The 20005-nt window shown below is 40.5% G+C and overlaps 1 protein-coding gene and 1 pseudogene across 6 annotated transcripts in view; one reads left to right on the top strand and one right to left on the bottom strand.

The window, feature by feature from the left end:
• The window catches only part of PIK3CB (phosphatidylinositol-4,5-bisphosphate 3-kinase catalytic subunit beta), a 190979-nt gene that overhangs the window by 158216 nt on the left and 12758 nt on the right, over window positions 1-20005 (bottom strand). The window lies entirely within an intron of this gene.
• On the top strand, window positions 13689-14734 carry LOC111179236 (large ribosomal subunit protein uL30 pseudogene; annotated as a pseudogene).

The following is a 20005-nucleotide window of genomic DNA, read 5'->3' as shown; positions in this document are numbered from 1 at the left end:
CAAAAACAATAAATTTGTTTAAAAACCCACAAAATCCAGCATCTTGAGGCATCTAATTCCTGTACTTGAGGCATCTGATTCCTGCCAAGTACAGGAAAGGGCATTTTCAATCCCCTCTACCAATCGGATCTTTCACCTCTGAATGCAAAAACACACACCTCACGTGTGTCTCCTTGCTTTCTTTCCATCCTTTTTCTCCTTTCCTCATCAGCCAAGATTATCTCCATCTGTCTTTCCCCACTAGCTCCCTTACTGCCTACAATCTATATTTTGTCCCACCCCTCAATTAAGAAAATTTTACTGCCAAGTCCTTCAAGACCAAATTCAAGTCTGGCTTCCAGGATGCCTTCCTTTACTAGTCTAGCTCACATTGACCTTGGTCTCCTCAGAATTTTAGGGTTTTTTAAAACACAATTAAACATTACCCTACACGTTGTCTCTCTCTTTTTTTATTTTTAATAAATTTACTTATTTATTTTTGGCTGCGTTGGGTCTTCATTGCTGCGCATGGGCTTTCTCTACTTGCGGCAAGCGGGGGCTACTCTTCGTTGCAGTGTGTGGGCTTCTCATTGCGGTGGCTTCTCTTGTGGAGCACGGGCTCTAGGCATGCAGGCTTCAGTAGTTGTGTTGCGTGGGCTCAGTAGTTGTGGCTCGCGGGCTCCAGAGTGCAGACTCAGTAGCTGTGGCCACGGGCTTAGTTGCTCCACAGCATGTGGGATCTTCCTGGACCAGGGATCGAACCCGTGTCCTCTGCATTGGCAGGAGGATTCCTAATCACTGCGCCACCAGGGAAGGCCCTATATGTTGTCTCTTAATGTTGATTTTTACTGTATATGTCTTGTACCCTCAATCAGAGTAACGGCTGGGAAAAGATGGATTCATTTTCTCCATATGACATATGATAATTCAATTCTGAAATTATTAGAACTTTTTATTCACCTCTAAAGAAGTTCTAAAATTTCATTTCACCATTTCTAACCATGAAACTTAAGACTGACATCTATATCCCATCCAAAAAATTAAAGGGAGAAAAAAAAGCCAAAATATATTACTTATTCAACTACTAAAAATCTCTCACTTAAAAGAAGCTCAAAAAGCTATTTCTGATGTAAAATGCAAAACTATGAAACTTCCAGGGGAAAATCTACGTGACCCTGGGTTTCACTATGAGTTTTCCAGCCAACATCAAAAGCAGGATCCAGGGACTTCCTTGGCGGTACGGCGGTTAGAACTCCGTGCTTCCAATGCAGGGGGCACGGGTTCGATCCCAGGTTGGGGAACTAGGATCCCACGTGCTGCATGGCATGGCCAAAAAATTTTTAAAAAGGAGAAAAAGAAAAACAAAGTACGATCCATTGGGGGGAAAATGGGAAGTTGGACTAATTAAAATTAAAAACTTCTGTGAAAGACACTGTTAAGAAAACCAAAAGCCAGGTTACTTACCATTGCAGTGGCACAGTTAAGCAACAAGAAGCTGGGATGATTTAGAGTTGGAAACATTAGTAGAAACTCATGTTTAGTTTAACATGGAATGAGATGGTTAAAAATATTTATTTAAAATTTTAAAAACAAGGGACTTCCCTGGTGGTCAAGTGGTTAAGATTCCACGCTTCCACTGCAGGGGGCATGGGTTTGAACCCTGATTGAGGAACTAAGACCCCGCATGCCACGCAGCATGGCAAAAAAATTAAAAATTAAAAACTAATAAACACAATAAAAGAAATATCCATAGAAATTATATATTCACAGGTTCAGATATTCACATATTTCCTTGCTCTGTCAGCCAAGAAGGCCTTGAAGCAACGATACCCTAGTAGTAATAAGCACACAGTGCTCAGATCTTAGTTTCTAAATACCATCCTCCAATGAAATGAACCAGGGCCCCTTGGAGAAATGACTGATCCTAGGAGTGAAGAAGGAAATAAACAAGATAAGCCCTGAACATCTTGTGGTACAAGAAAGTAAGAAAGTGCTAAAACAACAACAACAACGTCAAAAGGACACAGAAGCCAACTGAAAAAGTTCCCAGTGGCCAAGCTGTAACATTTTGAACAACAGAATTAAGTAGTATTGAATTATAACCTAAAGTATAAAAATCCACAAGTCCACACTAATATAAATGACTAAACAAACAAATAAATGGGAGTTGGGAAGGAGATGTATATCCCATGCAGAAGAATTTCAAGTAATTTATGTAGATACGCACCCCCCTCAAAGAGATGGAGCACAACTCCCCTCTCCTTAAGTGTGGGCTGCACATAGTGCCTTGCATTCAAAGAGCATAAGATGAAAAGGGGAAGAAAACAATAACTTTACAATGGAGAAACCTGACAAACACCATATCAGCCAGGTGATCACCCTCAACATCAACAATGTAAGTCATGTTGATAGTATGTGATGAAAATGCACTTTATCTCTGTAGTCTTCCTCCCAAAAAGTCATAACTACAGTCTAATCATTTTTAAAAAATCATCAAGAGAGATCCAATTGAAGGATACTGTGCAAAAACACCTGATCAGTATTCCTCAGAACTGTCAAGGTCTTCAAAAATAAAGAACGTCTGAGAAACTGTCAGCTAAGAGGACCTTTAAGGAAATACAGCAACTCAATGCAATGTGGTATCCTGGACGAAATGCAAAAACAGAAAAAAGACATTAGGTAAAAACCAAAGAAATATGAATAAAATATGGACTTCAGTTAATAACAATTTATCAACACTGGTTTGTTAAATGTAACAAATGTACCACAGTAATGTTGATAATAGGAGAAACTGGATGCAGAGTATATGGGAACTCTGGACAATCTTTGTAATTTTTCTGTAAACCTAACATTGTCCTAAAAAAATTTTTTTTAACTACCTCTGCCTTCAGATTCTCAAACATGCTTTTATCATTCCGTAATTCACGATCCAATCTTAACTTCTCAAGAATTACCCCTTGGGCTTCCCTGGTGGCACAGTGGTTAAGAATCCACCTGGCAACGCAGGGGACACAGGTTCGAGCCCTGGTCCAGGAAGGTCCCACATGCCGTGGAGCAGGTAAGCCCGTGCGCCACAACTACTGAGCCTGTGCTCTAGAGGCCACGAGCCACAACTACTGAAGCCCGCGTGCTACAACTACTGAAGCCCACGCGCCTAGAGCCCATGCTCCACAACAAGAAAAGCCATCACAATGGGAAGCCCACGCACTGCAACGAAGAGTAGCCCCCACCTGCCGCAACTAGGGAAAGCCTGCATGCAGCAACAAAGATCCAACGCAGCCAAAAATAAATAAATAAAATTTAAAAATTAAAAAAATTACCCCTTACATTTTTCTCTTAAAAATTATACTCTTGGGGAGGGTCTAAATTTATTATCCTTTTCTATACAATTTACCCCTTGCCTTTTTAGGCTTGCTTTTATATTATTAACATATATATAAGAAAGAATTGTTTTTTCTACTTTGTCAACTGGATGCTCAAGTGGAAGTCAGCTTTGCCTTTTTGCTGGCCTTTAAAAGTTTATCACCATTTTGCAACCATGATAATAATAATTCAGGTACAAAAAAAAACCTCAAGGGATGCTAACACTGGTGAAAGTTTGATGAGAAACAGGGTCTTTACTTGGACTCTGTAGTATCCTACAGAGTCCTCCCACGAAAGTATCCTCCCACGAAAATACTTATCAATGACAAAAGCAAAAATTAATAACTTTAAATGGAGAAATCAGGCTGACATCACTTTAATCAAGTAATCAAAGTTAAAATGACCAACAATGGAATGAACTGCCATCATGCATATGCTAAGGGATATACAATATCATTTCCATGGTTCTCCTGACAAAAATGAATAATCTGGATCTAACCATGAAGAACAACAAACCCAAAAAAGGGACATTCTACAACATAAACTGATCTGTATTTTCCAAATATATCAAAGTAATTACAGACAAGAAAAAAGGAATTGTTCCATGTTAAAGAAAATTACAGAGACCTGACAATCATACTCATAATGTGATACTGGACTGGGCAATGGTGGCAATAGTGTAGAGTATAATTAATACAACTGGTATAACTGGAATATGGATTATAGATAATAATATTTTATCAATGTTATATTTCCTAAATTTGAGAACTATAATATGGCTATGTAAGAGAATGTCTACTGATAATGCACAGTAACTTGGGTGAATCTTCAGGGCATTATGCTGAATGAAAAAAAGCCGATCTCAAAGGTCACATACTAGAGAATTTACATAGCATTCTTTTTTTTTTTTTTTTTGGCCACGCCACTCGGCTTACAGGATCTTACTTCCACAAACAGCGAGATCGAACCTGGGCCCCTGGCGGTGAAAGTGCCGGGTCCTAACCACTGGACCGCCAGGGAATTCCTTACATAGCATTCTTAAAAATGACAAAATCATAGAGATGGAGAACAGATTATTGGTTGCCAGAGGTTAAAAAGGGTGGGAGGGATGGAAGTAGCATGGGAGAGGCTTGTGATATAACTGTTGTATCTTGACTGTAGTGGTGATCGCACAAATCTATACATGTGATGAAAATGCACAGAACTAAATACACACATAAATAAGTACATGTAAAACTGCTGAGTTTTGAATAAGGTGGATGGATTGTATCAAAGTCAATTTCCTGGCTTTGATTTTTTCTATAGTTATGCAAGATGTTACCACTGGGGAAATATGAGTAAAAGGTAACCAGGATTCTTCCATATTATTTGTTACAACATGTGAATCTACAGTTATCTCAAAATTTTAAAAAAATTAAATGGTACCTACCATTTTTTTTCAAAATGTTAAAATTTTATTTACAAAGCTTCTTTGTTGTGCAGGAAAAAATGCTGTTACAATCTCACTGTAACTGATAGATGGCAGACTCACCAATCACACCTATCCACGCTCCAGCAAGAGTCTTACACAAAAACCTAACAATGCTTACAATTTCATTTGGGTGAAGTTCCCACAGAATTGAACTTCATTCCTTTTTGGGATGACTACAATGTACATAACAATGTTTAGAGTATGCTATTGTTTTACTTTTAAAGAGGGGAGATATATAAATATGTGTGGGGGTGTATATATATGTGTGTGTGTATATATATATATATATTTGTTTATATAAACCGAGGAAAAACGGTTGCCTCAGGGAATGAAAATTAGGCGGTGGGGGAAAGGGTGGAAAGATTAGCATTTCTCTAGGTTCAATGTTCCTAAGGCCCAAGGCTTTATTCAGTTTAGGTCAAACATTATCAAGTGCCTACTATATGCCAGGCACTGTGCTAAGTATTTTAGTGGTGGTTGCAGGGTGAAACTAAATTATACAAGACACTACAAGAGATGGTTCCCCACCCTCAGACGGGGGTAAATAATTAGATATGGGAATTTCAAAGGAATGAGGTGAAATCTAAGACAAAGGTACAGGATACAGAAGTGGGGCTCCTGGTGCAACCTAGATGGTTTTGTAGAGGAGTACACCTGAGCTATAAAAGGCTGAATAAGAGCAAAGCTGGGGGTGGAGGGAGCAGAAAGCTTTCTCAATGTGGATGGATGCTGTACCAACAGCTGTATGTGTTATTAACATATGATGAGGTGTTATTATCCCATTTTGCAAATGAGGAAATGGAGGCACAGAGAGAACAGATAACTTGCCCAAGATCACATGGCTAATAACTTGGAACCATCTGGTTCCAAGACAGCAATAGAAAGGTTGAGGCTGGTTTTAGTATCTGCCGTGGAAAGACCTGGGTTATTTCACTCCTATCCTTTATTCCTCTCTCCTTCACTTTTTCTCTTCCTTCATTCTCCTAGCTCTCCAAATTTTCTCCTACTCATCCTCCTCCCTTGTCTCAATCATTATAATGGCCCTTCTCTCTCTCTGTGCCCACACATACCTTGCAAACTTTGATTTCAAATCTGGCCACTTCAAAACTAGTCAAAAACTATAGCAAAAGATTAGAAACAATTTCAATGTCAATTCACATACAAATAGAGAAAGTTTATGTTATATTGATACAACAGAATACTAAGAAACCATGAAAAAGAATAAAGCCGTTCTGAAACTACAGATCCATAATATCAAATATCTTTTTAAGTAATAAGAAAAGACACAAAGAACAATGAGTATGCCACTCTACCATTTGTGAGGGTGGGGGTTTACTCGTGTATATATTCATAAAGGCATAGGTTATCTAAGGAACAACACACAAAAAGTTAAGAGTGATTTCCTCCTGAGAATGAGGAGAGGCAGAAGACTTACATTTCACTGTATTTGTTTTAAATTTTATATGATATGCATGTATCAACTATTAAAAATAAATATGTATCTAAATAAAATAGTTAAACAGAAATAGAACTACCACACGATCCAGAAATTCCAATCCTGGGTATATATCAGAACAGAAACAAAAACATTAATTTGAAAAGATACACACACCCAATGTTCATAGCAGCATTATTTACAATTGCCAAAATATGGAAGCAACCTAACACACACAATGGAATACTATTCAGCCATGAAAAAGAATGACATCTTGATATTTGCAACAACATGGGTGGACTTGGAGGGCATTATGTTAAGTGAAATAAGTCAGACAGAGAAAGACAAATATTGTATGACATCACCTATAGGTGGAATCTGAAAAATACAACAAACTAATGAATGTAATGAAAAAGAAACAGACTCATATACAGAACAAACTAGTGGGGAGATGGAAGTAGGGAGGGGCAAGATAGGGGTAGGGGATTAAAAGGTACAAACTACCATGTATAAAATAAGCTACAAGGATACATTGTACAACAAGGGAATATGGCCAATATTTTATAATAACTATAAATGGAATATAATCTTTAAAAATTATGAATCACTATATTGTACACCTATAACATATAATATTGTGTACTGACTATACTTCAAAAATTTTTTTTAATTTTTTTAAAAATTAAAAAAAATAGGGGGCTTCCCTGGTGGCGCAGTGGTTGGGAGCCCGCCTGCCGATGCAGGGGACGCGAGTTCATGCCCCGGTCCGGGAGGATCCCACATGCCGCGGAGCGGCTGGGCCCGTGAGCCATGGCCGCTGGGCCTGCGCGTCCGGAGACTGTGCTCCGCAACGGGAGAGGCCACAGCAGTGAGAGGCCCGCGTACCGAAAAAAAAAAAAAAAAAAAAAATAGGGACTTCCCTGGTGGCACAGTGATCAAGAATCGGCCTGCCAATGCAGGGGACATGGGTTCGATCCCTGATCCGGGAAGATCCCATGTGCCACGGGGCAACTAAGCCCGTGCGCCACAACTAGAGAGCCTGCACTCTAGAGCCTGCAAGCCACAACTACTGAGCCCGCCTGCCACAATTACTGAAGGCTGCGTACCTAGAACCCATGCTCTGCAACAAGAGAAGCCACCACAATGACAAGCCCACACACTGCAACGAAGAGTAGCCCCTGCTCACCACAACTAGAGAAAGTCCACGCACAGCAACAAAGACCCAACGCAGATGAAAATAAAAAATAGATAAAATTTTAATTAAAAAATAAATAAAAGTTAAAGGCCGGAAGGTGGTTGTCTCCTTGGAGACTATTACTTACTTGCTTAGTAACAATGGGCCTGCATTCACTCTGAGTCACGAAATAGTACCAGGGATTCTTGAGAGCCTATTCACCTAACCTGGGTGAGCACATAATGCCACCAGTGTAGGACAAAAACATGGCTAATAATACAGAGAATTAAGTACACATAAACTCTTTTTTTTTTAATAGTAATCTTTTATTTTTCTTTTATTTATTTATTTTTTGGCTGTGTTGGGTCTTCGTTTCTGTGCAAGAGCTTTCTCTAGTTGTGGCAAGCAGGGGCCACTCTTCATCGTGGTGCGCGGGCCTCTCACTGTTGCGGCCTCTCTTATTGCTGAGCACAGGCTCCAGACGCGCAGGCTCAGCAGTTGTGGCTCACGGGCCTAGTTGCTCCGTGGCATGTGGGATCCTCCCAGACCAGGGCTCGAACAAGGGAAACCCTAAACTCTTTTTTAAAAATAATCTTCTGGGGAATTCCCTGGCGGTCCAGGGGTCAGGACTCCAAGCTTTCACTGCCAACGGCCCGGGTTCAATCCCTGGTCGGGGAACTATGATCCCACAAGCCATGCGGTGCAGCCAAATAAATAAATTTATAAAAATAATCTTCTGGGGCTTCCCTGGTGGTGCAGTGGTTGGGAGTCCGCCTGCCGATGCAGGGGACACGGGATCGTGCCCCGGTCCGGGAAGATCCTACATGCCGCGGAGTGGCTGGGCTCGTGAGCCATGGCCGCTGAGCCTGTGCTCTGCAACAGGAGAGGCCACAACAGTGAGAGGCCTGCGTAACGAAAAAAAAAAAATCTTCTGAACAAGATCTCAACCAGAGTTCCTATTTCCTGATTTTCAGTATTATTTTAAAGTACGGTTGCTAGAGAAGAGCTTTGCTATAGAGAACATGAACTAATCTTTGCAGGTAACCATTTATTCTATTGAACTAAAATATATAACTAGGTAAAAAGTCAATGCAGAAAGAAGAAATGAAGATTCTAGTAAGCTGGTGGCCCAATTTATATCCTGATGCTGGGGGAACATACGTGTAAAACTCATTACTTAAAAATAAATTATTGAGCCAGCATGTATGGGAAGTAAAAGTAGAGGGCATACTATCTAGAAGGGGAGACAAGCACACTAACATACAAAACTATTAAAAAACTGAGCATAAGTCAAGAACGAACTCGTACTTAGTGATTCTGTTTAACCAAAGGATAAAATCACGGGCCTGACTTTGCAGATGACCATTCCCCACTACCTCCAGCCTGCACACAGCCATCCAGCCATCTCCTCCATCTTGGAATTCTCTTGCTCAAAACCTGAAATGCTCCCAAACTAATGAACTAACACCATCAAGTTCAAGCTCCCGCTCATCTGTTAATTGTTTTACCTTGGGAAGGTTCCCTTAACTTTCATTTTCTTATTTGTAAAATGGGATGGTTAAATTACATGATCTTTAAAGTCCATTTCAGATATAATTTCGCTTGGTCAAACAACTCCATACCTCACAACACCCCAGCTTTTGTTCTAGTCAAACAAATCTCCAAGCTTCTTCCTCCAAGGTCCAACACAGACTCTACCTCCCTCTTGAACTCATCCTATATATCCCTTATTCTACACATCTCTCCCTTTCCCTCTCCTCTCAAGCTATATATGGCCTCCTTTTTCGTTTCTCTAAGATGCCAGGCTCCCTGTCACCAAAGTTTTCCCCTGTGCTGCACACCACCACATCCCACCTACCCTCGGGTTCGCAGTCACGTCAGACCCAGTGCTCCCTTTTTTTAAAATAACAATTATTTCATAATATCCCTTTAACATTCTGAAACATAATTTACAAATAATGCAAATTAAACATAATTTTAAATATGTATAGGTTAGGAACAGTCCTAAGTATTATAAAGTAGAAATAAAAGGAACATAATTCAGTACCAAATAATATATATATGTTAATGGTAAATGCTCTGGTACAATTACTTTAGATGGGAGTGGAGCAGCAGAATGCTATTTTTTGTTTGTTTTTGTTTGTCTTTTGTGAAGTTATACTTTTATTAATGTTGTTGCTTGCAATGTGCCATTGATGACAATTTAGACACAAGGTTTTTTTTGTTTGTTTTAAAATAAATCCTACAGCTTGGCTTGGGTTGTTACTCTTTTTATATTTACTTATTTATTTGTTTATGGTTGTGTTTGGTCTTCGTTTCTGTGCGAGGGCTTTCTCTAGTTGCGGCAAGCGGGGGCCACTCTTCATCGCGGTGCGCGGGCCTCTCACTATCGCGGCCTCTCTTGTTGCGGAGAACAGGCTCCAGACGCGCAGGCTCAGCAGTTGTGGCTCACGGGCCTAGTTGCTCCGTGGCATGTGGGATCCTCCCAGACCAGGGCTCGAACCCGTGTCCCCTGCATTAGCAGGCAGATTCTCAACCACTGTGCCACCAGGGAAGCCCTAGACACAAGTTTTAAACCAACTGGACAGGACTGTGTCATTACTTTCAAACACTGTTTGGATACTATATAGACCCTCAAAAAATGCTATTGGTTTTTTTTTGTTTGTTTATTTAGTTTATTTATTTTTGGCTGTGTTGGGTCTTTGTTTCTGTGCGAGGGCTTTCTCTAGCTGTGGCAAGCGGGGGCCACTCTTCATCGCGGTGCGCGGGCCTCTCACTATCGTGGCCTCTCTTGTTGCAGAGCACAGGCTCCAGACGCACAGGCTCAGTAGTTGTAGCTCACAGGCCTAGTTGCTCCGCGGCATGTGGCATCTTCCCAGACCAGGGCTCGAACCCGTGTCCCCTGCATTAGCAGGCAGATTCTCAACCACTGCACCACCAGGGACGCCCAATGCTATTGTTTTTGATAACAAACCTTGGAGGACTATTTGATCCTTCAAACCATACATATGAAAGTATAACTGATTTATAAAGACAACAAAAACTAGGTATCAAGAATCCTGAGTTCCAGGGACTTCCCTGGGGCCTAGTAGGTAAGACTCCACTCTCCCAATGCAGGGGGCCCGAGTTCAATCCCTCATCAGGAAACTAAATCCCACACGCATGCTGCAACTAAAGATACCGCATGTGGCAACTAAGACGCGGTGCAGCCAAAATAAATAAATACGTATTTTAAAAATAATAAAAATAAAACTTTAAAAAAAAAAAGAAAGAAACCTGAGTTCCAATACCAGTTTTGCCAGTAACAAGCCTAAAATCACTTCTGATTTTTTTTTTTTAATTCTTTAAAGTGACTTCACCTGTCCAGCTCTGCGTTCCAGCCTGGGTGAAGAGAGCAGACAAGGCTGGCACAGTCCCTGGGTGGTGATCAAGCAGGTGGAACTCTAAGTTTACTTCAACCAGAACAGCAGCTCAGCTAGGATTTGTTTATATATTGCAGCTAGCATCTGTTTAGAGAAGGCTTCTCAGTTAGTTCTTGTATGATAAAACGGACTGTGGCGGTTTCTTATAAAAAGCTAAACATGCATTTACGATACAATTCAGCAACTGCACTCTTGGGCGTTTATCCCAAAGAAATGAAAACTTATGTTCGCACAAAAAACAAATGTTCATACTCGCTTTATTTTTAACAGCCAAAAACTGGAAACAATCCAAATCTTTCAACAGGTGAATGGTTAAACAAACTGTGGTTCATCCATATCATGGACTTCTACTCAGCAATAAAAAGGAACAAACTACTAATACATGCAACATTTGGATGAATCTTTAGGGAATTATGCCAGGTGAAAAAAGCCAATCTCAAAAGGTTACATACTGAATGATTTCATTTACATAAAGAACCACAGTGGGGAATGGAGGTGGGCAGGGTGGGTGCTAGAGGTAGATGTGGTTATAGACATGCAACACAAGGGATCCTTACGGCGTTGGAACTGTTAGGTTCCTTGACTGTGGCGGTGCACATAAAAACCTACACAGGTGATAAAATTGTGTAGAACTTATTACACACACGTACGAGTAAAACTGGAGAAATCTGAATAATGTCAGTAGATTGTATAAATGTCAGTATTCTGGTTATGATACTATACTATAGTTCTACAAATGTCACCACTGGGAGAAACCTGGTCAAGTATACAAAGACCTCTATTACTTCTTACAACTGCATATGAATCTACAATTATCTCAATTAAAATTTCAATTAAAAATAAAATCCTGGGCTTCCCTGGTGGTGCAGTGGTTGAGAGTCCGCCTGCCAATGCAGGGGACACGGGTTCGTGCCCCGGTCTGGGAAGATCCCACATGCCACATGGCCCGTGAGCCATGACCGCTGAGCCTGCGCGTCCACAGCCTGTGCTCCGCAACGGGAGAGGCCACAACAGTGAGAGGCCTGCGTACCGCAAAAAATAAAATAAAATAAAATAAAATCCTGAAAAAAATTAAAATAAAAAAAATAAAAAAAATAAAAAAATAAAATCCTGAAAACCTAAATCCACGTAACCAGAGGCTCCCTGAAAGCTGGAGCCTAGACATTTGACAGTTCCTTGTGCTTTTCAAACTCAGTAGTAATGAACTAGTGGGGTTCCCCCACAATTGAAGCAATCCAGTACTTTCCTAAAATACAATAAAAAGAACTAATAGAAAAATGAAGACAAAATACAAACCCATATTTTCTTATTATTAACTTTTGATTTCTGAAGGCTATAACAGTGGGCATGGCAATGGGCACTGGGATCACACTTTTGAGCAGTGATGCATCAACACAACTAAGCCTACTCATGAGTTCTTACCACACCAGTTCCATCTCCTGAAAATTCAACAGAGACATCATCTGGTTAAAGAGATACTTCTCATGTTCTTGAAAAAGATCTTAAAATACTTATGTGGGGGGAAAAAAACCTCCTGTCTATTCATGAAAAAGCCCATCAGAGCCAAAAAAACAAAAACAAAACACTTCAGGAACCAATCTCTTTATAAAAAACAACATATGTTAAATGTTCTTTGATGCCTGATAGATTAACTCAGAAATCACTATTTAAAATACTGGGAATTCCCTGGAGGCCCAATGGTTAGGACTTCCAGCTTTCACTGCTGAGGGCGCAGGTTTAATCCCTGGACGGGAAACTAAGATCCCACAAGCCATGCCGGGGGTGGGGGACGGACGGGACGACACAACAAAATACCTGAGATTAAATTAAGGCAACTCAAGGTGTTCTGTGAAACTCTTTACAGGAGACTAGTCTGTACTGGGTTTCACAGTAAGAGTGCTCCAGATATGAAACTGTCTCTTTTCCAACACTATAATTCTACATCTGACTATCTTCCACCTTAATTTAAGTTCAAGTGGAGATATTATAGACAGTATTTATTAGCTCAAATAAATAATAAATTTATTAAATAATAAATAATAGAAGAGACACTGCTTTGGAAAAGACCCCCAGTGTTCTCCTTACTTGTGCAAGTAATAAATCCTTCTCCCGAGAAAAATAAACAAATACTAGGGGTTGTGGGAAAAAACATGAAAAAGTAAATCCAAGAGTAATTCCCAAGTTTCACACTCCTTTTAAAATAAAATGCTTGCCAATGATATTAACAAACAGCTCACTCTTTTCCCTCTCTTTGCCAACACTATTAGAGACTTATCAATACACAGCAAAATGTTAACAACTAGGTGATACACAGAAGGAAAACCTAGGGCATGGATACTCCTGATTAACAGCCCTAATACGTAGCAGAACACATTTATTAGTGAAATTGAAAGAGGAAACAGAATTATTCAGCAATTAAAAGGAAGTACTGATACCACAGTATGGATGAACCTTGAAAACATGATAAAGAAGCCATTCACAATGACCTCATATTATGATTCCATTTATATGACATACCCAGAAGAGGCAAATCTATACAGACATAAATTATTCATTGCATAGAGCTGGGAGCAAGGATGGGATTGAAAATGACAGCTCAAAGGTTCCTTTTTGAGGTGATAACATTTTTCTAAAATTGATTTTGGTAGGTTTGCACAACTCTGAATATACAAAAAAAATTGAAATGTACAATTGAAATGGATGAACTGCATTATACGCAAATTATATATCAATAAAGCTGCTGCCAAAAAAAATGGGGGGGGGGAGAAACAGCATCAGGCTCCACAGATAGTAGACAGTAACTGCTTACTAAATATATAACAAAAAATAAAGAAATGGCTCTTTCCCGGCTGGAACCATGGAAGGTGCTGAGGAGAAGAAAAAGAAGGTTCCTGCTCTGCCAGAAACCCTTAAGAAAAAGCGAAAGAATTTTGCAGAGCTTAAGATCAAGCGCCTGAGAAAGAAATTTGCCCAGAAGATGCTTCGAAAGGCAAGGAGACGCTTATCTATGAAAAAGCTAAGCGCTATCACAAGGAATACTGGCAGATGTACAGAACTGAAATTCGAATGGCTAGGATGGCAAGAAAAGCTGGCAACTTCTACGTACCCACGGAACCCAAATTGGCATTTGTCATCAGGATCAGAGGTATCAATGGTATGAGCCCAAAGGTTCGAAAGGTGTTGCAGCTTCTTCGCCTCCGTCAGATTTTCAATGGCACCTTTGTGAAGCTCAACGAGGCTTCAATTAACATGCTGAGAATTGTGGAACCATACATTGCATGGAGGTACCCAAACCTGAAGTCAGTAAATGAATTGATCTACAAGCGTGGTTATGGCAAAATCAACAAGAAGCGAACTGCCCTGACGGATAACGTGTTGATTGCTGGATCTCTTGGCAAATACGGTATTATCTGCATGGAGGATCTGATTCATGAGATCTATACTGTTGGAAAACGTTTCAAAGAAGAAAACAACTTCCTGTGGCCCTTCAAATTGTCTTCTCCACGAGGTGGAATGAAGAAAAAGACTACCCATTTTGTAGAAGGTGGAGATGCTGGCAACAGGGAAGACCAGATCAACAGACTTATAAGAAGGATGAACTAAAGTATCTACCATGATTATTTTTGTAATCTGGTCAGTTAATAAACAGTGACTGCTCTCAAATTGAAAAATAAAATAAATTAAAAAAATAAAGAAATGAAGTGAGGGGATTTCCCTGGCAGTCCAGCACTTAATAGACTCGAGATTCCACTGCAGGGGGCACAGGTTCCATCCTGGTCAGGGAACTAAGATCCCGCATGCTGCATGGTGCAGCCAAAAAGTAAAATAAAAATTTTTAAAAAATGAAGTGAAAGGATTAAGTGCTTATATAGAAAAAAGAAAGAAGTACAGAATTCTTTCACATATACCTAGTGACAGAAATGCAGAAGCAAAACTGAATCAAGTCTACTGAGTACAGAAATGGATGAAGGAAGTAATAACTGGTCTTAGAATACTTTATACAGATCAACTAAAGAGCTATGCATATTATTTCTGTAGGTCAAGGCTAGCTATCATTCATGGTACAATATACATCAGTTTCCCTTTCTGTCCATAATTCCAACCTCTACTAATTATTTATGTAATTTAAAAGAAGGGAATATGATATTTACATAAACAGTGTGTGGAAGAGTAGAATACATACACATGTATATACTGGAAAAAGCAAAATCTCGCTGAAGGGCATATGAGAAACTTACGGCTTTGGTTGCCTGTCCAGAAGAGAGGAAGGGTGTTTCTGGTACTTTCAAATTTTGAAAGTAGTATCTATCATGTAACCAAAAAAGTTAAGAATTTGAATAAAAAATATCTTTCAGTGAGTCTGAAAGCCCTCCAGCTTGACACAGATCCATTAAGCAACTACTCTATAGCTGCTTGGTTAAAAAAACATGCCTAAAGCCATGCAATGGTACTATATCATCCATTCTTCTATCTCCATCTTCTTTTTTTTTTTTTTTTTTTAATCTCCATCTTCTCACCAGAGTTCCAGAGAATGAAACTCTATGTAAGTGGAAACATAGAACACTGGAGATATTCCTCCTGAACAGTAAACACAAGAGACCCAGTTTCCTAGTCTAGCAACTAAGTGATCCCTAAGTCTTCTCTTAAATTCTGAGAACCTATGAGATTAAATGATATTTCGCCAACCACATTTGTGTATGGTGTGAAGCAGTGTTCTAATTTCATTCTTTTACACGTACCTGTCCAGTTTTCCCAGCACCACTTACTGAAGAGGCTGTCTTTTCTCCACAGTATATTCTTGCCTCCTTTATCAAAGATAAGGTGACCATATGTGCGTGGGTTTATCTCTGGGCTTTCTATCCTGTTCCTTTGATCTATATTTCTGTTTTTGTGCCAGTACCATACTGTCTTGATTATTGTAGATTTGTAGTATAGTCTGAAGTCAGGGAGCCTGATTCCTCCAGCTCTGTTTTTCTTTCTCAAGATTGCTTTGGCTATTCGGGGTCTTTTATGTTTCTGTACAAATTGTAACATTTTTTGTTCTAGTTCTGTGTAAAATGCCATTGGTAGTTTGATAGGGATTGCACTGAATCTGCAGAGTGCTTTGGATAGTATAGTCATTTCACAATGTTGATTCTTCCAATCCAAGAGCCAACCACATCTGTGTCTCTAGGTTTCCCCTGTTCACATATCCCCTCCCCAACTTGAACAGATTTCAAAGAATCTCTTTAAGGAAAAAGTCTGTGTAGCACAAATCTGAAAACATAAATAGGTGTTAGAAAAATATGTGGGGACTTCCCTGGTGGCACAGTGGTTAAGGATCCACCTGCCAATGCAGGGGGACACAGGTTCAATCTCTGGTCCGGGAAGATCCCACATGCTGCGGAGCAACTAAGCCCATTTGCCACGACTACTGAGCCTGCACTCTAGTGCCCACAAACCACAACTACTGAGCCCATGAGTCACAACTACTGAAGCCCGCGTGCCTAGAGCCCATGCTCTGCAACAAGAGAAGCCACCGCAATGAGAAGCCCACACACCACAACGAAGAGTAGGCCCCTCTCGCCACAACTAGAGAAAGCCTGCGTGCAGCAAAGAAGACCCAACGCAGCCAAAAAAATAATTTTAAAAAATAATAAACTGGAGGCTTCCCTGGTGGCACAGTGGTTGAGAGTCCGCTTGCCGCTGCAGGGGATACGGGTTTGTGCCCCGGTCCGGGAAGATCCCACATGCCGCGGAGCAGCTGGGCCCGTGAGCCATGGCCGCTGAGCCTGCGCGTCCGGAGCCTGTGCTCCGCAACGGGAGAGGCCACAACAGTGAGAGGCCCGCGTACCGCAAAAAAAAAATAATAATAATAATAAACTGGAAAAATACGTGTTAAAGTCAAAAATGATAACTGTCTTGGTAAACTTTAATCAAATATAAAAGAGATACTTATAGAAAATGTAAAATGATCCTATTTAAAATAAATTATATATCTGTAATATGTTACTCTTTGTAAAGAGGAATTAAGAAAATATACATGTACCTACTACTTTCTGCCAAAGAAATAAAGATAACCCAGGAAAACAGATAGATAGATACATAGATAGATATGAAAATGTACAGAGAAAGGAATGCAGGCTATATGCCTGAGTATAACAATAATTATCTCTTATCATCTCACACCAGTCAGAATGGCCATCATCAAAAAATCTACAAACAATAAATGCTGGAGAGGGTGTGGAGAAAAGGGAACCCTCTTGCACTGCTGGTAGGAATGTAAATTGATACAGCCACTATGAAGAACAGTATGGAGGTTCCTTAAAAAACTAAAAAATAGAACTACCATACGACCCAGCAATCCCACTACTGGGCATATACCCTCAGAAAACCATAATTCAAAAAGAGTCATGTACCAAAATGCTCATTGCAACTCTATTTACAATACCCAGGACATGGAAGCAACCTAAGTGTCCATTGACAGATGAATGGGTAAAGAAGATGTGGCACATGTATACAATGGAATATTACTCAGCCATAAAAAGAAACGAAACTGAGTTATTTGCAGTGAGGTGGATGGACCTAGAGACTGTCATACAGAGTGAAGTAAGTCAGAAAGAGAAAAATACCGTATGCTAACACATATATATATGGAATCTAAAAAAAAAAAAAAGGGAAAAAGAAAAAAAATGGTCAGAAGAACCAAGGGGCAAGACGGGAATAAAGATGCAGACCTACTAGAGAATGGACTTGAGGATATGGGGTGGGGGAGGGTAAGCTGGGACAAAGTGAAAGAGTGGCATGGACATATATACACTACCAAACGTAAAATAGCTAGTAGTGGGAAGCAGCCGCACAGCACAGGGAGATCAGCTCCGTGCTTTGTGACCACCTAGAGGGGTGGGATAGGGAGGGTGGGAGGGAGGGAGACGCAAGAGGGAAGAGATATGGGGACATATGTATAACTGATTCACTTTGTTATAAAGCAGAAAGTAACACACCATTGTAAAGCAATTATACTCCAATAAAGATGTTAAAAAAATATAATAATAATTATCTCTGAGGAGGGCAATGGGAATGCGGAGAACAGAGGAGGTTGGAGTAGAAAGGTCTGAAAGGGGACTTTCACTTTCTCTTGTATTTTCCTTCTTTATTTGAATTTTTTACAACTAGCATATGGTTACTGAATAACTAGGGACATTTCAGGAAAGGTGAAATGTACCTAAAAGCTAATTCCCATTAACTTTATTTTTTTAATAAAACCTGAAAGTAGCAGGAGTGTTATCTTTTTCTAAAAGCATTACTTTTCCTAACAGAAGAAATTACCCAAAATGTGAATCTCTTACACACCACACACACATATATGTACCTAAACACAGTCCTGTTAAACAAAATTAAAGAAACTTTCCTTTTCCTCCTGATGTTTCTATTCCTTCTAGAAACCCAGTAACTTGCAAAGTGTTCAATATCGGGACTTCCCTGTGGTCCAGTGGTGGAGAATCTGCCTTACAATGAATGCAGAGCACGCGGGGTCAATCCCTAGTCAGTGAACTAAGATCCCACATGCCGCCAAGCAACTAATCCCACATGCCACAAGTACTGAGCTCACGCCCCTCAACTAGAGCCCACGTGCTGCAAACTACAGAGCCCACGTGCTCTGGAACCCACGCATCACAACTACAGAGCCTGCGCCCTGGAGCCTGTGCGCCACAACTAGAGAAGCAAAAACCTGCATGCCACAACTAAAGAGAATCCCACGCAACACAACGAAGATCCCTCATGCTGCGGCTAAGACCCGATGCAGCCAAAAATACATTAAATAAATATATAATAAATAAATCTTTTAAAAAAAATGTTCAATATCTCTCTAATGCAAATTTCCCCTTCTCAAAGCCACTGTCATAGTTAAGCATCCCTCACTGCTCTTCTGGACTGCATATATTTTAATACTTCCCCTCCCTGTCTCCCTACCTTTGAAGGGAATCCTTCCAAGTCTGCCCTCAGATCACAGAAGTATATTTTATAATTCTACTCCAAGGATCTTGGGCTACTTGTACAAATGCAATCAAGGGACAGTTGAGCAATTCTCCAAATAATCTGATGATTAGAGGCAACCAAATTAATCTATTTTTTAAATTTCAGACAAATTTTAATAGCTGCTAAAGCAGTCCGATAAAAAGATTGAAGCGTATGGAGTAGAAACTATTGACTAAAATAATTATCCTGCTCATTCTGGATCGGTTTGATATCTCCTTCAAAGAGACAGTAATAGCTTTGGATCCTGGTGTGTAGCAAAATGTGAATACATCTGAGAACTGCCACCAGTGAGGATTTGATATTAAAATTACTTTTCTTTTAAATTAATTATTTATGGCTGCATTGGGTCTTCGTTGCTGCATGCGGGCTTTCTCTAGTTGTGGCGAGCGGGGGCTACTCTTCAATGCGGTGTGCAGGCTTCTCACTGTGGTAGCTTCTCGGTGCGGAGCACAGGCTCTAGGCGCGTGGGCTTCAGTAGTTGTGGGACGTGGGCTCAGCAGCTGTGGCTCACAGGCTCTCGAGTGCAGGCTCAGAAGTGTGGCACACGGGCTTAATTGCTCCACGGCATGTGGGGTCTTCCCAGAAGGCTCAAACCCGTGTCCCCTGCACTGGCAGGCAGATTCTTAACCACTGCCCCACCAGGGAAGCCCTAAAATTGCTTTTGACAACTCAATACAGGAAAGAGGTAACAACTGAAATGAAAACTTAATATTTCTTTTTTTTCTTTTTTTTTTTTTTTTGCGGTACGCAGGCCTCTCACTGTTGTGGCCTCTCCCGTTGCGAAGCACAGGCTCCGGACGCGCAGGCTCAGCAGCCATGGCTCACAGGCCCAGCCGCTCGGCGGCATGTGGGATCTTCCAGGACCGGGGCACAAACCCGTATCCCCTGCAGCGGCAAGCGGACTCTCAACCACTGCGCCACCAGGGAAGCCCCCAAAATTAATATTCTTGATAGTAGCCCTTCCCTCAGAGGGAAAGCAGCAAACAAGCAATGCCACCATAAAGGATTTAGCATAGTGCCTGCTATATTGTAAGCATTCCATAAACCTTGGCTATCATTATTAATATGCCTAACACAGGGTTAGACCTCCATCTTACCCACCTATGCATTAATTGTACAGGTATAATACAAGTCAATGTAGA

Source organism: Delphinapterus leucas, chromosome 4 (genome assembly GCF_059928025.1).
Source record: "Delphinapterus leucas isolate spDelLeu-1000000601 "Yukka" chromosome 4, BTC_Dleu_Yukka2, whole genome shotgun sequence".
NCBI classification, from domain to species: domain Eukaryota; kingdom Metazoa; phylum Chordata; class Mammalia; order Artiodactyla; family Monodontidae; genus Delphinapterus; species Delphinapterus leucas.
This window is presented reverse-complemented; position numbering and strand designations above follow the sequence as displayed.